The 20409-nt window shown below is 39.3% G+C and overlaps 1 protein-coding gene across 9 annotated transcripts in view; it reads right to left on the reverse strand.

Moving 5' to 3' along the window:
• agpat3 (1-acylglycerol-3-phosphate O-acyltransferase 3) overlaps positions 1-14211 on the reverse strand; it is a 34803-nt gene extending 20592 nt beyond the window's left edge. For 4 of the 9 annotated variants that reach the window (XM_079811723.1, XM_079811717.1, XM_079811726.1 and 1 more), the window contains exon 1: positions 13931-14153. The gene's annotated coding sequence lies outside the window, so the exon portion shown is untranslated. Of the gene's footprint in view, positions 1-349; positions 569-2756; positions 3381-13930 lie in introns of those variants that run through there. The other 5 variants (XM_079811715.1, XM_079811720.1, XM_079811718.1 and 2 more) reach the window with 5 other exon arrangements.
• Between the last annotated feature and the right edge of the window lie 6198 nt (positions 14212-20409).

Raw genomic sequence — 20409 nt, forward strand, 5'->3', positions numbered from 1 at the left:
ACAAGGGGTGTCACGGAACACCTAGCAAGTAAATAGCATTGTAGTAATAGTATTGTGTCGAGTTTTGCACATGCAAGTAGCTCTCAAAATTTCTTCAGAAAATGTAATAATCCTCTACAAAAAAAAGCTAATACCTCTAAGCTGTCATCTAGTCAATGTGAATTAGCTTTTAGCATAATAGTAAATCTGCCAAATCTATGTGCTGCCGTTTCGAAACGAACACAAAACGATCATGTTACAACATGAGGGCAGCCAGAGACCAGCGAATAAAAGTTTAAACCTACACAAATGCTTTGGTTCCTCTACCAGTATATCAGCCAAGACAAACAAAAACACAAACAGCACTAACCTTAGATGAAGATCCACAGGCAGAGTGCTAAGTTAACTGTGACTTTAGTTTGGACAGAGAGACTAACTGGAAGGAGGAAAAAGAGAGAGGGTGGGAAAGGAAAGAGTTGAACTCTGTCCTCATAGCCACCACTGCATGCACTTGAATCAAACTTTGGAATCTTACCAAAGTGTGTGTGTGTGTGTGTGTGTTTGAGAACAAGGGAATGGCAGAGTGCTCTGAATGCCAAAAACCTCACGCCAGTTAATGAGTTGCACTAGGTGTGTGAGGGGGAGTGTGTATACGCTATCTGAGGGATCACCTGATCAACTTGCCAGAGCAGAGTACTGGCTCAGCCAACGAGAAACCCCGCTTTCTCCACCAACTGAGACCATTAACACAACAGACAACAGCCAGACTGAGCGTGCTACTGAACCAAGGGAATGAACCCTGAACCAAGGGAATGAAGAGCGTTATTGAGAGACACAAATTAATATGTTAGATACTATTTGGTGAGACAAAGTGTGAATTATTACACAATTTTACAGTCAGATTAAACCCCCTTAATCCATGTGGTCAAATACGTAGTTTTGTGTTTTATATTGTGCAAGTTTACGGCTAACCGGCGGTCTATTAATTGTCTGTCGTTCTTACTACTTTGAGCAAAGATTAAGGATGGAGCAAGATTTGTTTTGCAAACTTTGTTACATCTGTCATTCACGTTAGTGCTCGATACAGTTCCCGCATGTGCACCGCAATAAATTAGAAATATACACATTGGTTTGTTGATGGACGTACACTTGTTAATGCTGATGGTGAGGAACTACAGTTGCAACATCTCATAATGTACCTCAAAATGAGTAGCGCATCACTGAGAAATGTCCAGCTCAAGTCATTTATGCAATGGAGGTTAGGGTCGAATGACTAGTTCTTCCAATGTTTCATCATCAGACTTGTGATCGGATTGATGTGGTAAAATCGACGTCATTGTTACTGTCTTTACAGTGTGTACAATCGCTGAGGACTGAGGAAGCCTCCACAGCTGAAGTTCAGTTATGGTAATGGGCGTTTAGCTTCCGAAACACGTGCTGTAAGCGGTAGACCAATCACAAAACACTGGGTCATCTTGGCAATCAGAGCAGAGTAGCTTTTCGAAAGGAGGGATTTAGAGAGAATGATTCATCCGACGAGGTGTTTGAGAATCAGTGAAAAATGTGGTGATGTGTAATATATATTATGAGAAAATTAAGTAGTTTTTTGACCTTTGATGCATGTAAACCTGTTGTAGGAGACCTACATATAGCATAATAGGGGCACTTTAATGTGTGGAATGCTCTGGCGCTTTACTTTTCGATATAATGAAAGTGAATAGGAACAGAAAAAAAGAGGAGTTCATATGGTCCATACAACTTGTCCTTCTCAGTCGCAGCTTTAAAATGTCTCAAATCTGTTACAGAATGTCGTGGTGCATTATGTTTGAATATATGTAAATGTAGATGCTCCCGTTTCTCATACAAAAGATGAATGGTGTTAGAAGGCTCAGAAAATGTGTATCAAAGGTGCTTTGTTCAACAGCCCTTATTCCCGAGACACTTCCAAACATCCCTTTCTGTATTCTTTGGAAGAACTAAAATAAATTATAAAATTTGGGGGTAAAATATTTCTTTCAAACATTTTTTTTAATGTAACAATACTTATACAAAACAACACTTAACCTAAAATGATTACTGCCACGTGCCAAAATAAATTAGGTGCATCGTAATTTAGATCTGGTTCCTCATTTACTTTGTAGCAAGAGGACTACACAGCAATATAAAAAGAGATAGGGTGGATGGATTAGAGATGGAGGGATCAACCAGCTTAGGAGGAAACAGCTGTCTGGCCTGCATCACTAGATAGCCTGGGGCCATCTTTTTCCAAGATGGCCAAAAATGTACCTCTAAAAAGAAGGTTACCAACCTTAAAACCTTACGGGACAAAAAAAGAGAAATGAGAAACACTTCAGCTGAGAAACAGCCTCAACACTTCTTCAAAAAGAAGTAGTCAGATTGTGCTTCAGAGATGGCAAGTACCTTCCACAGCGGCTCAATTTTCAGATACATTAATACAACAATTTTCAATTTGCCTGTTTGACTCTCTGAAAAGCTTTAAAGTCATATGGACAAAGAATATATAGATAAAAAGAATGAAACTCCATATGACCTTTCAGTTGTTCTAGATACAACTGAGCAACAGGTGGTCATCACAGTGTCCTAAACACCCACAAATATGATCTGAGAGCGAGTAACTACAAACTAACAAATGAAAGACTTAGGCAAGGAGGCTCTTACTTGACCTTTCTCTGTTCCCAATCCAATAACCCTTTAGATAAGCAGCAGGTGGCCTAATCAATCCACCGTTGCTTTGGATAACTATTAGTCAGACTCACCAGTAGGCGTAGTAGGCCACTGCCATGACCACTAACGCCCCACAGACCCCTGTGAATATCATCACAGCACCCTGGTTAAGCATCTCCACTTCTGGTGATGGGACTTCAAAGCAAAACAATTATGAAATGACCTCCTCTGGTTTTGTTCAAAGACGAACCGGCAGTTCTGTTTTCAACAAGCTTGGAGACAGATCAGTGAAACTGCAGAAAGTGCTCCAGAAAATATTTGGTCCAGAAATTCAAAAAAGTTGAACAAGGTGCCAGAATCGGTTTCAATCTGACTACAGCCACATGCTAATGCTAATCCCACAGAAGGACAGCACTTTTATGATGATGCAAGCAGGAACAAGACTAGATCCCATAAACAAGGCGGTGCCACTCAAAAGCACACCATCAGCGCACGGAAAAAGTGACAAGGTCTTCGGTTCCAATGCTGAACTCCAACTGGCTGTTGTCGCCAACTGCAATCCCAAATTCCAAACACAGCTCCAGTTAGCGAATCGTGACAATCAAGACGTGACAATCTTCAGCATAACGTGGACATAGTGGCCGCCTTCTGTTAAGCCAGAGAGAGCCGTTCTCAGCATCCTGTGTTCCCTCCTCTTATCTAATCTCCTCTGGATTAGATTACCAATGATTAGCACTCTGGACCAGCACCCTGGATATGTCACATCGCATTTGCATCAACCTCAAGCGAGGCTGGGATGGACGGGATTGAGCTAAGTGGGATAGGACAGTGGTGACTTCCTTTAGCCACCAGGAGGAGCCTTTAGGGATAAACCCACTCTTCGGCATTTAAATGAGCTTGTACAAGGAGGCATGATGGTAGTGGTTCTGGTGTCTTGTGGGTGTTGTATCATGGTGGGTAAGCTTCTACTTGGCCTAACGAAACATCTGTGAACATGCTCTTGGTATCCAAGGTTGACCAGACCCCGAGTCCAGGTTAGATGAGATGGTGACAAAGATGATCAGGCAGTTTGTGGCCCAAAGTCATGGCTGCATAACTGCATTACTGGCAAAAACGGACAACAAAATGTGCCACAGGCCTTCACATCACACAACAGCGCCCTTGGCGCTTCCTTTTTTATACGTTCTGCTTCTCTTGCTTGCTTTATCTCATTATTTCCTCTGTCTGCTTTCACTATCCCAGTGAACCCTGTATACCTGCATTAAATTCAAATTCCTCAATTCTTCTAATTCCAGAAAGGCAAGCATAATTGCATCCAAGAATTTGTGGAGGACACTAGCTTTGGTCTCGGTTAAATATCTCCTCCATCCATACACAGGGAAAAAGAGAACAAAGAATAATCATCTGATGTGATGACTACCAGGGAAATATGAGGACGGAAAGGATGAAAAGAGCTGTACTAACTAGCGAAAGCCAGAAAGATAAATGAAGGCCTTGGCATTTTGGTAAGCAATGGATTAAACTGTGTAACTGGTGGTAATTATTGTTTGTCATAAGTTTGTGTGCTGTGAGTTGGTCTTTTGTTGTTGTATTGTAATCAATGAGAAAACCCTGGCAGAGAGTCCACGCATTATTGAATGTGCTCAGCCAGTGCTAAAGTGGCTTCTTCGACATCTTTTACAGACTTTGCCTGATAAGGTGTGTAGCATAAAACCTATACATTATGAGCCATATTGAACCAAAGCAGCTAACTGGAGTGCAACTGAGGTCAAGATGTCTCAATCTATGATCTTATCTATTGTACACATACAAACAAACAAACAAACACTAATTATTTAAACAACTAGTGAAACAGCTAGTGAATAAGCTGTGTTATAGTGCCATAGTAAAACATTTCCATTTTCATAAAGTTTTAGAAATATTTAGGGACGCACAATATATTGACCAATATATGTTTATTATTTTTAATGTTATCGTTATCTGCCCAATAACAAAATTTAGCCGATATAAAGTCAATAAATACTGGATTATTTCCTTCAGCTGAGACACTTCAGATGTGCACTGTTCACCATTATGGTTTTGAACTGCTTTAAATATGATTTGAATCACTTAAAAAAGAAAACTACAGTTAAGTACAACGTTTGGCATGTCTGTCATATAGGCTACATAAAATTATCATGAGAACATCATTATAATTGTGCTTGGGACATGGCATGTAATGGTGAGACTTTTGTTTTTGTAATCAGGGTCTCAAATTATTAAAAAAATGTGGATTTATCAGACAATATATTGAAAACATCAAATACAAAGAATGATCTGTTATCGATATCAGCCAAAATTTTCATATGATATTAATTCAATTAATATCATATGGAAGTTCCTAATATTTCTAGGGATGCATCGATATTATCGATGCATCCCTAAAATATTAGGAACTTTCTTGATAGAACAATAAATGGAGTTTCTAAAATGATCTCTGGATTGGACAAACTAAGACGTTATCATTACAAATTCCAACTATCAACATTACAGGGAAAACAATTCTTGCATTTCCCCAAATTTTATGAGGCGAAGAAAGTTTCTTCTGTACATACATTTATTTCCTTGGTCAGGTACAGTGGCTAACAACTGAAATGAAGCAAATTCTTCAAAAAAGGCCTTTCAATTAATTCCAGAATCATGTAGAATGCTTTTATTAAAAAGTGCCGTGTAATTTCTGCTTAGGTTTCCTGAATACCAACAAACCACAGCGTTTGCTCTCCTTAGGAACAAACCTGTGCACTTGACATCTTAACACGAATGAATGAACTACAAATCCCATAATGTGCTGCAAATTACTGAATAGAGTCTGTCATGACAAACTCTTTCTATTGTGAAAATGAATGAGAATTCTTCTTTTGTGCTCCATTTATCAGGGATAACTGCTCAAATTAATTCAATTCTTGATGTCGTTTTTACAACGGCTTTACTAATAAATTAATGTGAAGAAATTACAACTGCGGCCAATTTGGGTGTCCATGTATAATCTTTTACTCATTCAAGTTTTAAGTGACACTGGAGAACCAGGCTGCTCATGTGAACCACCGGTCTTAAGAAATGGATATGACAACACTATTGCACACTGCAGCTGGTAGAAGAACAGATCACTTTTAGGTAGCAAACTCAACAGTTGTGTTTGGACTCAACTGTACAAACCTACTTTATCTGTACTGCACAATCCAGTTTCCCTTTCCTCCCAACCTCAACTAAAATTGTGTCATCATTTACTCACCCTCAAGTTGTTCCAAACCTGGTGCAACAGGCGTCCTGACAGGAAAGCTATCCGTTCCTTTATCGATACACGTGAAAAGCACCCCAGGGACATTATAGGGATCTGTTATGTTTAATCATAAATATATTTATGCTATGCAAAAGTCTATGTCTTTTGAATTAAAGTGCGCAGTGAACTCTGTTGCCTTGAAACTCATGCTGGCGCCAGCTGTTCTTGCCTGCCAAAATGGCGTCGTAAACAGAATGGGTCACGTGACCTCCGGAGCTCTATGGAAGTCAATGGCTACCGTCAACTGTCTGGTTACCAACATTGTTCAAAATATCTTCTTTTGTGTTCAACAGAAGAAAGAAACTCATACAGGTTTGGAACAACTTGAGGGTGAGTAAGTGATGACAACATTTTCATTTTTTGGGGAACTATCCCTTTAACAAACCTCAGCCCTGGCCTGTCCAACATTGTGGACAATGCAGCAGAATACATCAACATTTGCAGGGCCTGAAATTCATTTTGTAAAATTCTCCTCTTTGGTGATTCTTATGAGGGATGTTTTTTAATTTGATGGGAGTGTTAAATGACTATTATCTCACCTAAATGTTTGCTCACTCAAAGTATTTACGTTTCTGAGTAGATTTACAGTGCCTTAGAAGATTGCACTTTTATGCCGCTTGTTATGTGCTGTAGTATTTTTTTCAAAGTTCAGGAACTTTCGTGGGTGGGACTTGAGTGCTGAACATTTTGATTGGTTGACTCCACGCAATATTTTATTTCAACCACCATTGTGGTGCGAGCAGTAAGAGTTGTTAGCTATTCAAATCAGCAAATGGAGTTTAAAAAATACGACAGATGGACCTACAACAATGTTCAGGCTTTATTAAGCTTATATGCAGAGGACGAAATCCAGCGGGAACTGAAAAGTCGCACGCAGTCCTGCGTCCCCAGACTAATTTGCCTAATCTTCACGGTACTTTAGACCGCAATGGCGATGGAAACGCAGACAGCAACAGGAAAAAAAACCAAATTGTTCTGGGTAATTTCGGTTGAAACGCGGCTTTTGTGTGAATTTCTCACATTATAAGAGTAGAATCCTGATTTGGATGAAACTCTGGATCTTTACAGTTGGGTTGATGTGGTGAGATATAGACTTTTGCTAAGAATATTTCTAAACACATAACTGAAGTAAAACTGACATTTAGCATTCACATTATTTCCACCACTGATCAGCTTACAGTGTAGGATAACATCAACTGATACCATTTCTAAAATACTACTTCCTTTCTATCTCAAACCGCCCAGACTTGACTAGCTCAAAACAGATGGACGTCACTAACAAACTCCTGTGGCTGGAACAAACTAAATCAAAGCCATTATGATAAATGTCATTCAAGCCCTTTTCACAAGCAATACAATAAATACGCTCTGTTTGCTGTCCAAAGGAAGCAGAGAGCTGTTAAGAGGATAACGTCGAGGCTTCACTGCTAAAAACCTCTGACCCACATTACAATCGAGATAAACGAAGTTTCCCAACAACAATGTAACTACATGCCCCCAATAAAGGCGGTGGACGGGGATGCTGTTATCTACCTCAGGTGCAAAGTAATAGTGTTAGGTTTAATTAACAAGCTGTATCGGATTAAAGGTAAGGTTAGAACGGCTGAGTCTAACGCAGTAACACAGCAGTGTCATGGATACATCAATTGTGACAAAAAAATTATATATATATATTCTATTAAAAAATATGGTAGGTAACTGCAAGTTTTTCTTAATCAAACAAAACATAGTAAAACAAAGTACCATGATATTATAGGAGACAACTTTTACATGTACTCTCTAAATGAACCCGGTCAAAATGAGCATCATGCATAATTGATTCAATTACATCTCAGATTCTGAGCCAATTCATTACTGCTGCACAGCTTCGGAGTGATGATTACTGCCGCCAGACTTCACACAGCAGCAATATTACAGACAAGCCATCAGAGAACATGAATGTAAATGGAAAGGCAAACAATGCTGTTTTTACCTACTTTAACATGCTATTAAAGAAATGTCACAGGCTTGTTAAGGCATAGCAAAAAGTGCTGGCTACGTTGTAATAAAAGAGGATTAGAAAATATAGTGCATGTTCCATATGGCTGGCAAAGAACGACAGGTCTAGATTAAGACTTCAGTAGGGCTGCCACTAACGACTATTTATATTGATTAATATATCGACTAATTTATCGATTAATCGATTCATCTATCGACTAATTTATCGCAATAATTTTCAACATTTTTACCTAAAAACATTTAATTTAACTTGCAACTTTGCCATTCAGTATTGTACTATAAAAAAATATGTAAAAAAATTTAAACTAAAAGAGTAAAAATGTAAAAAGGTACAAATTTGTAAACCAACATAACAAAAAAAAGAGAATATCAGCAAATACTTTTTTATATAGAATAGTGTTGTCACGATACCAAAATTATGACTTCGATACGATACCAGACTAAAATACCTCAACACCGAGACTGAATCGATACCACGGCAAAAAACTGTAAAGTAATTGAACAACATGACAGAACTGACTATTCATTGTTTTATCATTGTTTTAGGGTTAAAAACCCCTAAAACCCCACTTGGCCGGCATGTTCCTGCCCTGCTTCACACAGAATATTAGGTCCGGCCCTTTAAGAGCTGCACGGACCAAATTCATTGAAACACCCGATTTCTCATTCAACTCAAGGGGGTAGCCCAGCCCCCGGAAAGCGACCCATAGGCGCGGCCATTGCTAACCAAGCCATCACCTGTTGTTAGCATCCCATTGACTCCCATTCATTTTGGCCTCACTTTGACAGTGAATATCTTTACATTTGAGGCGTTTAAAGACTCCATTCATCCATTGGTTATTTCTAAACAAACACGACAATGTATAAAAGGCTCCATTACCTTGTATCTTACACTATCGCCCCGTTGAAGCTGTTTTTGTAAAATATAGGCTAACGATTGCGCCATAACCACGCGACTGTGTCGTGCTGTTGAGCAAATAACCGTATAGACCTGAGGAGAAGCTCGTAGGCAATCTTTTACTGTCTATGAGGCAATCGGGGGGACGTGGAGGCATAAACGCAGAGAGAGATGTTGCAGATCCTGCTTCATTCATCAAAAGTTGCTCCTGCTCATTCTCTCTCTCTCTGCAAGATTCTGTGATTCAGATTTTACGTTGCACAACTACTAGAAGACTTGCCACTGTTGGACAGGCTGATCACGTCACATCTACGTCGTCAAGCTCAGTCTGAGGCTGCGCAGTACATCAGCCATCAGGAAGTGAGTGCTCCTATCCTGACTTCAATTCTCCCCGTTGAAGTCTATGGAGTCGCTCTGTCCATTTCTTTTACGCCGCACTTTTCTGTTGCGTTAATTTTCCTGAGCTGCGAGTATATATTTTACTGTTTAGTAACGGTGGAAGCAGAGCTCACACACACGTCCTCACTCCTGCTGTCACACATCGACGCAAATTAAGAAATACTGCTCTTGTTAGAGTGCTGTCATTTTTAAAGTACACAGTCGACTAAAAATATTGACGTCGACTAATTAACAAGGGGGTAGCCCAGCCCCCGGAGAGCGTACCTTCCATAGGGGCAGCCATTGCTAACCAAGCCATCACCTGCTGTTAGCATCCCATTGACTCCCATTCATTTTGGCCTCACTTTGACAGTGAATATCTTTACATCTGAGGTGTTTAAAGACTCCATTCGTCCACTGTTTATTTCTAAACAAACACAACAATGTATAAAATGCTCAATTACCTTGTATCTTACACTATCACCCCGTAGAAGCCGTTTTTGTAAAAAGTAGGCTAACGATTGCGTCATAACCACGCAATCGTTCATTGCTGTGTTATGACTCCGTCGCGCTGTACCGTATAGACCCGAGGAGAAGCTCATAGGCAATCTTTTACTGTCTATGAGGCAACCGAGGGGAAGTGGAGGCATAAACGCAGATAGAGATGTCGCAAATCCTGCTTCATTCATCAAAAGTTGCTCCTGCTCACTCTCTCTGTCTCTACAAGATTCAGTGATTCAGATTACGTTGCACAACTACTAGAAGACTTGCCACTGTCGGACAGGCAGATCACGTCACATCTACGTCGTCAAGCTCAGTCTGAGGCTGCGCAGTACATCAGCCATCAGGAAGTGAGTGCTTCTACCTGACTTCAATTCTCCCCGTCGAAGCCTATGGGGTCGCTGTGTCCATTTCTTTTACTGTCTATGCTAATTAACAGCGTCGACGCAGTCGATTGTATCGACCAATCGCGACAGGCCTAGACTTCAGTAAAACATAATTAAACTTATTAAAACATAGGGATGGAAAAAAATGAACCATTCCTTTAACATTTATTTGTAGTACTTTTGTAATTCAATAATTGGCCCTAACAATAAATTAAAGGTGCACTGTGTACATTTTATCAGCATCTAGTGGTTGCAATTCGCAACCTCATCATTAGATTCAGCTAAATTTCAATCCCCCCCCTTGAAGCACAAAGAGAAGCTAAGGTGGCCGACACAGGACAAAGATGTCGTCGTCTGAGACAGCAGAGAGTAGCTAGTGCTCTGTACAGCAGTTTGTCCGTTTAGGGCTACTGTAGAAACATGGCAGAGCAAAATGGTGACTTCACTGTAAGGGGACCCGTGGTGCATAGATAGAAATGGCTCATTCTAAGGTAACTTAATAAAAACATAACGGTTCATTATGTAAGGTCTTTATACACCACTGAAAACATAGTTCTATATATTATATTGCATTTCTGTCAACAGATCCCCAGAAATATTACACACTGCATATTTGAAATACTGAAAAAGGGAAAAATGGAATTGTGAAATACTGGTAGTCAGTGTCACAAGAATTTCAAAATAACGGTAACGATTTTTGGTTCGTTTCAAATTACACCCAAAAATTTTTTTAAATTAACGCATGTATGATTCAGTAGATAATTCAATAACTGCTCTGACTGATTCATATGTAATTCTGATTCACTGAAACCCACACGGTTTATAATGCTTCCCACAAAATACACAATTTTAGCCCTGATTTTCCACTTTCTGATCAGCCCGTCAAATACCCGAATGTTTGAATTGCCAAAAAAAACTATCTGGGAGAAGCGACAATGAGACACAGATGCTCAAAAGATATTTAGCAGGTTAAATATCTATATCCGTCTATAATCCAAGTCCTTATATCGTGAAACGTGTTTTGACTGGAACAGCCATTAGCGACAACAGATAGTTGTGTAGTGTGAAAAGAGCAGAAATATGACGACTTTGAAAGCTGTAATGAATGAGTGGCTTAAGACTCAAGGTACAGTCACATTTGCCGTTGTTCAGCGAATCTTCGTGGGAGAAATCCAGTAATTTCCATAGAGATCGAAAGAGGGCGAATGATTTCCCCAAGCAGATTTTGCATCAGGTTCGTTGATCAACTTGGTTTGAAAGTGACTTCTGTATGAGCTGTTGCTTCATACATTGCTACACTAATTCCAACTGGAAGGCAGGTTAAACTTTTTGATTAAAAAATACAAGGGCATCGAAAAAGAAAAAAAAAAAAAAAAATTATGTTCACGGATAAATCATTTATAATAAGAACTGCAACATTCTGTTAAATAATAATAATAATAATAATAATAATAATAGAAGAAGAAGAATGGTCCATTTTGATTACATGGCAACTTTAATGTTACTGGAAGAACGTTTGCTTGGGACTTTTGTTCGAGAACCTTTCCGGAACATTAGCCAAAGTTCTGAGAGAACGTTACGGTAACTCATAATCGAGAACCGATAACCAGAGCCGCGCGATTAATCGTTACAAGATCGCGATCTCGATTCTTGTGTCTATTTAACCTTTGACAAAATTACACCGAAACATTCAGATCTGCATTGGCGCTGTTGCAGTTAGGCTAGGTATAAGGCACAACTTCAGCTTCACAACATCACAGTATGGCTATTTCTGTTCCAATTAATCAAATGATCACCCGTTATTAAACAATTGAATAAACAATTCAAAAGTAATTTACACCTGTATGACCAGCGCGGTTTGGAAAATGGATGGATGATTGATTCAGCTGCGGTGCCATCAGACGCGGGAAATTCGTAATGATTAGCTGCGTCCGAAATCGAATACTTCTCTACTATATAGTATGCGAAAAACAGTACGCCAACTGAGTAATATGTCCGAATTCATAGTATTCGAAAAACAGTAGGCGAATATGGATGGACACTTTACTATCCCATGCAGGCCACGGGAGAGGATTTATGAATGGAGGTGAGGTGACGCAACTGACGCTGGTAGGTCACATGATAACGACAACATGGCGGATGTAGTACGTCTGGATTACATTCATACATACTATATAGAACGTAGGCTGAATCCGAAATTGTCCTCTTTCAAATAGGGCATTATTTGAAGGCACAGCCATTTGCAGTAGTGTCCGAAACAATAGTGGACGTTATTGAGTGCACTCATTCAATCCCACATTGCACCACAATAACGAGTGTAAAGCCGATGTGCGCTCAATGGCCCTGTCCAAAATGGCATGTGCACTTTCGGTCTTGTGGACTTACAATGGTCGCTGCGTGCGGGTGTCCGTTAAGTTCACAAGACCGTCGTCATTTAAGCTTAAAGAAGGGTGCTTGTGAGCGTCCTCGATGCACACTTCAGCTGAGCCCGCAAGTTCGCGAGCTACGCAGAGGACTTCTACCCGGCAGTCAAAGCGGCATTACGTTGTGAAAGTGCGGACTCAGAGGAAGGCCGTGAGGGTTTAGGGTGCCATTTGGGACAGGGCCAACGGCTGTCCGACTTCACGCACTCGTTTTCATTCACTCCTTCTTCAAGTGAACTATATTAGTTGACTAACGTAGGGAAAAGTGAACGAAGGTTTAGGGGGCGAATCGGATTCAGCAGTAGTTTTTTAACGGTCGCGATGTTCGTAGTACCTACTAGTAGTACACAATACACGAGACTCAGAGTGCATTATGGGTATTCTCTAGCCATTGAGCGCACATCAGTTGTACACTAGTTATTGCAGTGCATTGTGGGATTGAATGAATGCCACCACTAAAAATGGCTGTCCCCTCAAATAGAGCCCTATTTAAGGGTATAGGGGGCGATTTCGGACACAGCCAGAGATTCATCCAAAAATGCTGATTCGTCCAGTAATGAAATAAGTATTTATGAGCGAGCGATTAAAAAAAAAAGAAATAATTCAAATTAATTAAACATTTTACTGCATTTTATCAGAACCTCTAGTAATATATTTGTTATTTTGCTAAGTTGTCGTGGGAAAAATCGTGATCCCTATTTGATTGTTTTTTTTTAATGCAGAATCGTGCAGCTTTGGTATAAAAAAAAAAAATACAATAAACAAAAAATACTACGACATATCAAAGACCAAAATCCAGATACACATGCGCAGAAATTATATAAAAACGTGACTAATGTTAATTACTGAGCATGAGTAAACCCCACTCAGCAAGTAAACTGAAGGCAAAAGCCCAGCAGCCCCGCGTCTGAACTCGAGTAACCCCGACAATCGCACGACAATGACGCGCACGCAGGTCGAGAATGACACACGGCAACCGAGTCACAAACACCCCCTATCATCGCCGCATCTAAAACCATTCAAAAGCAAATCATTGCATGAACATGATAGATATCATCTAATGCAAATGGCGAAAGATGCCTATCATAAACGGGTGTTCCCTGCGCTGTCAAACTGCCTTGCATTGGTAACCAAGCAGTGAGTAAACACGCCGTTCTTATAAACTGGCCACTGCAGCACAGGGAGCTCCTCGAGCGCGTGTCCGTGCACACCTATCCAATATCAAAAATGCATTACAATGCAAATGCAAAACACAGGAATATGCAATGGACGCATGCATCCGCCTGTCACTATTAATAACAGCGCTGTCGGGATGGTTATTAATCGGGTTTAGAGAACAGTCATCATCATGCGCGTGCATTACCTGCTTAAATGTCGCCAGTGGATCTGCGTGGAGGATTCGTGCTCTTCCGCGTAATGCGACGCAATGTGGTAGTGCTGTCAGAAACTGGTGTCTAAGCTTCTGGGGGGCGGCTCGGGGATGATCGCTACTCTTTGTGTCCGTATGTCGTTATCCATCCACGCACAACACACACACATTGCATCTAGCCATGGGACTTCCTGTCCGATTACTCTGCTTTTCGACTGGAAACAATGGCGGTTTGTAGTTCCACCACTCCTCTCTCATCCTCAGCAGGCTGCTGTAAACCGCTGACCTTATCAATAAACTCAATCTGGAGAATTAAATACATTTGTAAGTGTTTTAGACTTTCAATTAGTCTTCTTTAAAATGAACTTTGCACTGCAAAGGCGGCACAGAAGTTGCGTATGAACAAAAGGTGAACCACATTTTGAACAAAATTAAACAAAATGTACGCAGGTCGCATGGTTTACAATAGCAGAAATTATACTATGGAATTATTGAATATATATATATATATATATATATATATATATATATATATATATATATATATATATATATATATATATATATATATATATATATATATATATATATATATATATAGCTGAAAAACAGCATATAGCATAACAACAACAAAGTTTGAGGCTGCACTGATGCTGCATTTCATTTAGACAGAACCAATGAAGCATCAAAGTTGAAAAAATTATTAATTTCTATTAATGAAATTGTGAATATATACACATAAAAATGAAGTATATACACTGTTATGACCAGTGTTGGGGAAAGTTACTTTGAAAAGCAATGCATTACAATATTCCGTTACTCCATTAAAAAGTAACTAATTGAGTTACTTAGTTACTTTTTACAAAAAGTAACGTGATACGTTACTTTTTCTCACCTGGGCTAGGCTTGTTTTTTTTTTTGTTAAAACAAAAAAGTTCTATTTTTGGCCAAATGTAAAGACCCTTTCATACCAAAATGGAAATAATCAGCCTCAAGGTGAAGGAAATGCAAATCCTCGCGTGCACAGTAGAAGCGCGCAGCTCAAACAAACCTTTCAGCTGTGCTGCCATTCTGGATTACAGAAGAATAGACGCAGGAGAGGAAAGCTGTTTTTTACTTTAGCGATAAAAACTAAAATGTTTTGCTTATGGTTTAACTGAATTATTGAAGGTCAGCAGCAAGTACATTGGTCAATAAAGTAAGATTAAATAAAAAAATATATTTTATTTAACATATTTAATTATTGGAGGTTTGCATAGTACTCCGATTTTGAATTTGACTGATTTTATTCATTTTGAGGAGTACTGAATCTTTTTCTCAACATGGGGACAGGAGAGCTGTCAGTCAATAAATGTGAAAACAAAGTAACTTGTTACTTACTTAGAAAAGTAACTCATATTTTGTCATAAATCTTAAAAGTAATGCGTAATTTCCTAGTTACTTGAAAAAATAATCTGATTACGTAACTCAAGTTACTTGTAATGTGTTACCCCCAACACTGGCTATGACAAAAACGAAGTTTGAGGCTGCACTGATGCTGCATTTCATTTAGACAGAACTCAAGCAGCATCAGAGCTGCAAAATAATTCATTTCTAATCACGAAATTGTGAATATTTACTCATGAAAATGAAATATATACACTGTTATGACAGCAATGAAGTTCGAGGCTGAACTGAAGCTGCATTTCATTTCAGACAGAACCAAAGCAGTGTCTGAGCTGCAATATTTTAGTATGGCTTTAATGATGCATTGTGTTTTTACACAGAATTCTGAGCAGGCATTTCTCAAAGAAGCCTTAACGTGACGCAGATTTAACATTTGTTATTTTTTTACACCCCCTCCCCACCTAAACACACACATAAACAGCATTTAATATAATACTTTGTTTTTCTTTATTGCATTATAACATACATACATTATAAATGTGGATTTGTACACTACAATCTTTATTGTTACATATTATAAAATATTCAGAATTTGAAAACAAATCACTAAAAACTTTACCAAACATTTATAGTTTTGTCTTTTCTGACCCCATTAAGAACGGAAAACCAAAGAAAAAAAAACTTTTTTTTTCTACCAACCATGTCAACAGAGAGGGAATCTAAATGAATCGTGAAGCACTGACATGTCACTATTAGAACGGTTAAGAGAGACAGACATATTTACAGAGAAGTAGAATGGTGCCTCCAACTGTTGCCCTGGCAACATGTCATACTGCCCATTAGGATGTCACTGTAATTCATATTTGGCGTTCTGTGAGGACACATTTTCATGTGTATGTACTCCTGCTGTAGCATCTTCTATCAAACAGTACTGTTGAAGACGAGAGTACATTACAGCAAGCACAGTGGTTTTAAACACTCGTTTTACAGATGAAATAAAGATTCCTAAGACATAATGAATCACTTCTGTCGAATTCCACCGTTTTCTAGAGATGTTGTTTCATCCTACATCACAAACAGCCTCGGGAAATATTCTGTCTCGCACCGCGGTCTGTGTGGAAGTGAAATTCAACGAAAATGCCATTACAAAACCTATAAATATAAATCCTACACTCACTTCAAGAGTTTGAGCTATGGAAGCTGCAACTAACGTGAAGAACAGATGGGTTTTTTTGAGCACTAGTAGGCCTGAAATGCTTTTGTACATGTAAGGCATTCAATGCCTTGTGATGGAAGGCAGCTAATCATACAAAACTCAGTGCAGCAGGAAATGACATATACATGATGAGGTATAGGTCCAAGCGATCTATAACCGTACCATATGGAGTCAGGACATAGTTTACACTCATCAGATTAAAAAAGGACGGCAATAAGGGACCTATATACTAAAGATCATTTTGTTCATAGCCTAAATAATGGTAGTGGAATAGTTTTCCCCAGACGATATGAGCTCCGTCCACTAGAAGGAGCTCAGCGTCATTTGGTCATCTTTGATCCACAGTCTTACAATAGACAACACGTAATTTCCACAGACCGATATACAATTTACAAACATTACAGAACAAACAAAAATGTAGTTCGTCTCAAAAGTTCTTCACCACAGTTCCCTCAGGGAATGTACTAGACATCACTGCGATAACAGTCTAAATATTTGGCTGCCCACTTTTATTTTTATTTTTTAGTCTTCATGAGGTTCTGACAGGTTTTCTTATATCAGGACACTCGTTGTTCCATTAACAGTAAACACAAGCGTGCTCTCGTTGTAAGCATGTCTTTGACATCTTTATAGTTAACATGCATGCGTTTCCGCAGAAGATAAAGTCGACTGTTCACCAAGGCACCATAACTAAACCTGTTTAGTAGCACTTGGGCAAGTGCAAACGTAACCAGTCCTACTCGACCTGCTCCGAGCAGGATTCGAACCGCCGTCTCCGGCATAGGAGGCGGGCACACTAGCAAGGTTGCTAAAGACCGCAGTCTCTAGCATCAGTTGCTAGCGCACCTCTTAAGATCAGGGTAGCGAGGTTTACTCGCACAGCTCTTACTAGCTGGCCTCCGTTACACTCACCCCCAAAAATCTCACTTCCACCCGGGTCACGGCACCAAATGTAACCCCTCCAGTTCTACTCGTGTCTCCGGGAATAGGAGGCGGGTTAGCTAACAAGGACGCTAAAGACCACAGCCTCTAGTGTCAGTCGCTAGTGCGCTCCTTGAGGCCAGGGAGTGAGGTTTATCTGCACAGCTCTTAGTAGCTAGCATCTATTACACTGAGGGGTGAGTGTAACGGAGGCCAACTAGTAAGAGCTGTGCAGATAAACCTCACTCCCATCCGGGGCATGGCACCAAAAGTAACCCCTCCGGTTCTACTCGCCCAGCTCAGAGCGGGGTTTGAAATGGCGTCTCCGGCATGGGAGGTGGGCACGCTAACAAGGATGCTAAAGACTGTAGTCTCTAACGTCAGTTGCTAGTGTGCCTCTTGAGGCCAGGGTAGCGAGGTTTACTTGCACAGCTTTTACTAGCTGGCCTGCGTTACACTCACCCCCCAAAACCTCACTCACATCCGGTCATGGCACTAAATGTAACCCTTTTGGTTCTACTCACCCCACTCAGAGCGTGATTCGAACTGGCATCTCCGGCATAGGAGGCAAGCACACTAACAAGGACGCTGAAGATCGCAGCCTCTAGCGTCAGTCCCAAGTGCGCTTCTTGAGGCCAGGGAGTGAGATTTACTCACACAGCTCTTAGTAGCTAGCCTCTATTATACTGGGGGGTGAGTGTAACGGAGGCTACTAAGAGCTGTGCAGATAAACCTCACTCCCATCCGGGTCATGGCACCAAATGTAACCCCTCCGGTTCTACTCGCGATTCGAACCAGCGTCTCCGGCGACAAGGACGCTGAAGATCGCAGCCTCTAACGTCAGTCGCTACGCTAGTGCGCTTCTTGAGGCTAGGTAGTGAGGTTTACACGCACAGCTCTTACTAGCTGGCATCAGTTACACTCACCCCCCCAAACCTTGCATTCAGGTCATGGCACCAAATGTACCAAATAGCTGACTTAGCGCAAATGGTAGCAGTACAGTTCACTCGGACACAGTGATGATGTCATGATCATCTGAATACCACCTCACCATCAGTATTCACAAAGACTAAACTTGGCTCTTCTTATTTATTTGCATCCCCTCCCCCCTAGTTTATCCCTTCACACCCTCATTTTCCTTCAGGGAACACAAACACTCGCACGCTTACAGTAGAACCATCCTTTTCATTCACACATACACGTACACAATGTACAAGTACACATAAGAAGTTAGATAACAGCTCAGGAACTCATGAAATGCTGAAGCACATGCCCCTCAGAGCAATGCTGACCCCTGATTAGTCCTGCACATGGCCAACTTTTTGTCTTTTTTTGCTATGGAAAATAAGATGGTGGTTAAAGTGGATGAAAACAGGTGAATCTCATGAAACCTCTCAAGTACAAGGATGGGTCATATTTCACTCCAAAAATCTAAAGAAATTATACATTTTCTTTGAGGAAAATTCAGACAATTATGATTGCTATTTGTTTAATTCTAATATATATATATATATATATATATATATATATATATATATATATATATATATATATATATATATATATATATATATATATATATATATATATATATATATATATATATATATATATATATATATATATATATATATATATATATATATATATATATATATATATATGTATAAATCCTACACTAATTTCAAGAGTCAGAGCTGTGAATGTCGCAACTAACGCGAAGATTTTTTGAGCACTAATAGGCCTGAAATGCTACATTTAGACAATTTTTATGGGCTTATTTGTAAAAAATGTGTCATTATGGAAATGCAAAAATATATTTAAATTGGTATTAATAATTATGATTATCACATTTATACCACAAAGTACATATACATCATGTTTGTTTTTGTTCCACCAATTAAACAACAAAGAAGTGAAGTAAGGTCCAAAAGTAGGGTTTATTGTTTCTTCTTTTTTTTCTATTTCTGTCTTGTCCATCTTTTGAGTTTGGGGTTAAATGTGACACGGTTATGTTTTCGTGAGATTCACTCAGAAGGAATTTTGAGTGTTTGAAAGACAAATGCAACTAAAAAATGATCAAAGAATGAACTGATGGATTAAAGATACATGACTCATTTAAAACACTAGTCAAAACGAAGCAAAAATAATCCTTGAGAAATAAAAATATAAACAGACATACGTCAGAAAAGATGTCGCCTGAATCAATCTCCTTATGAAATGAACAAAGGAGAGCAAGTCTGATTAAATGTAGAACTCATCTGCCTTTTATTATCTTTCACAGCATTGTAACCGAGTCGCCATGTTCTCTCAGTCATACAGAACTACTTTTAATCAAGGCATTTTGAGACGTTTCCCCAGGACTTCAGACAAGTCTTTTCCTTTTAAGATATGAAAATACTATCAAATAAAAAGATAAAACTACTTTTAAAGTCTCTTCTGCTTGTACAAACAAGTAGATTATCAATGCAAATACAATCAGTTCAAAGCAAATGAGATGATAATGTTTAGTTACATCGACAAACAAAAACATGAAGTGAAATGCTAGAAGTTCCGCATTTATAAATGCTCGATGCAAAATGAAATCAATGGAAAGAGAACCAAATCATACACATGAGCAAGGCCAAAAAATTGTTATAGTACATCTCACCAAAAACATCAACAAGTCACAAAATACAGCAGCGCATCTTTTCAGTAAAATCTCCCTTTTTGGGAGAAAATAGTCACAAAAAACTAAATAAACAATAAAAACACACAAGTTGGACTCTCACACAAAACGAGTGCTTTGGGTCTGTTATACATATTTAAAAACTTGCATTTTTGAGGTTGGCCACAACATAGGTGAGCAAAAGACCAAGCTTTCTGGGTAATTCTCAAACGACAAAAATACAGAATTAAATTTTACATTAAGAAAATCTATTTTTAGGACCAACATCGTTTGTATTGTGAC

Source organism: Gobio gobio (assembly GCF_949357685.1).
Source record: "Gobio gobio genome assembly, chromosome: 3".
NCBI lineage: Eukaryota > Metazoa > Chordata > Actinopteri > Cypriniformes > Gobionidae > Gobio > Gobio gobio.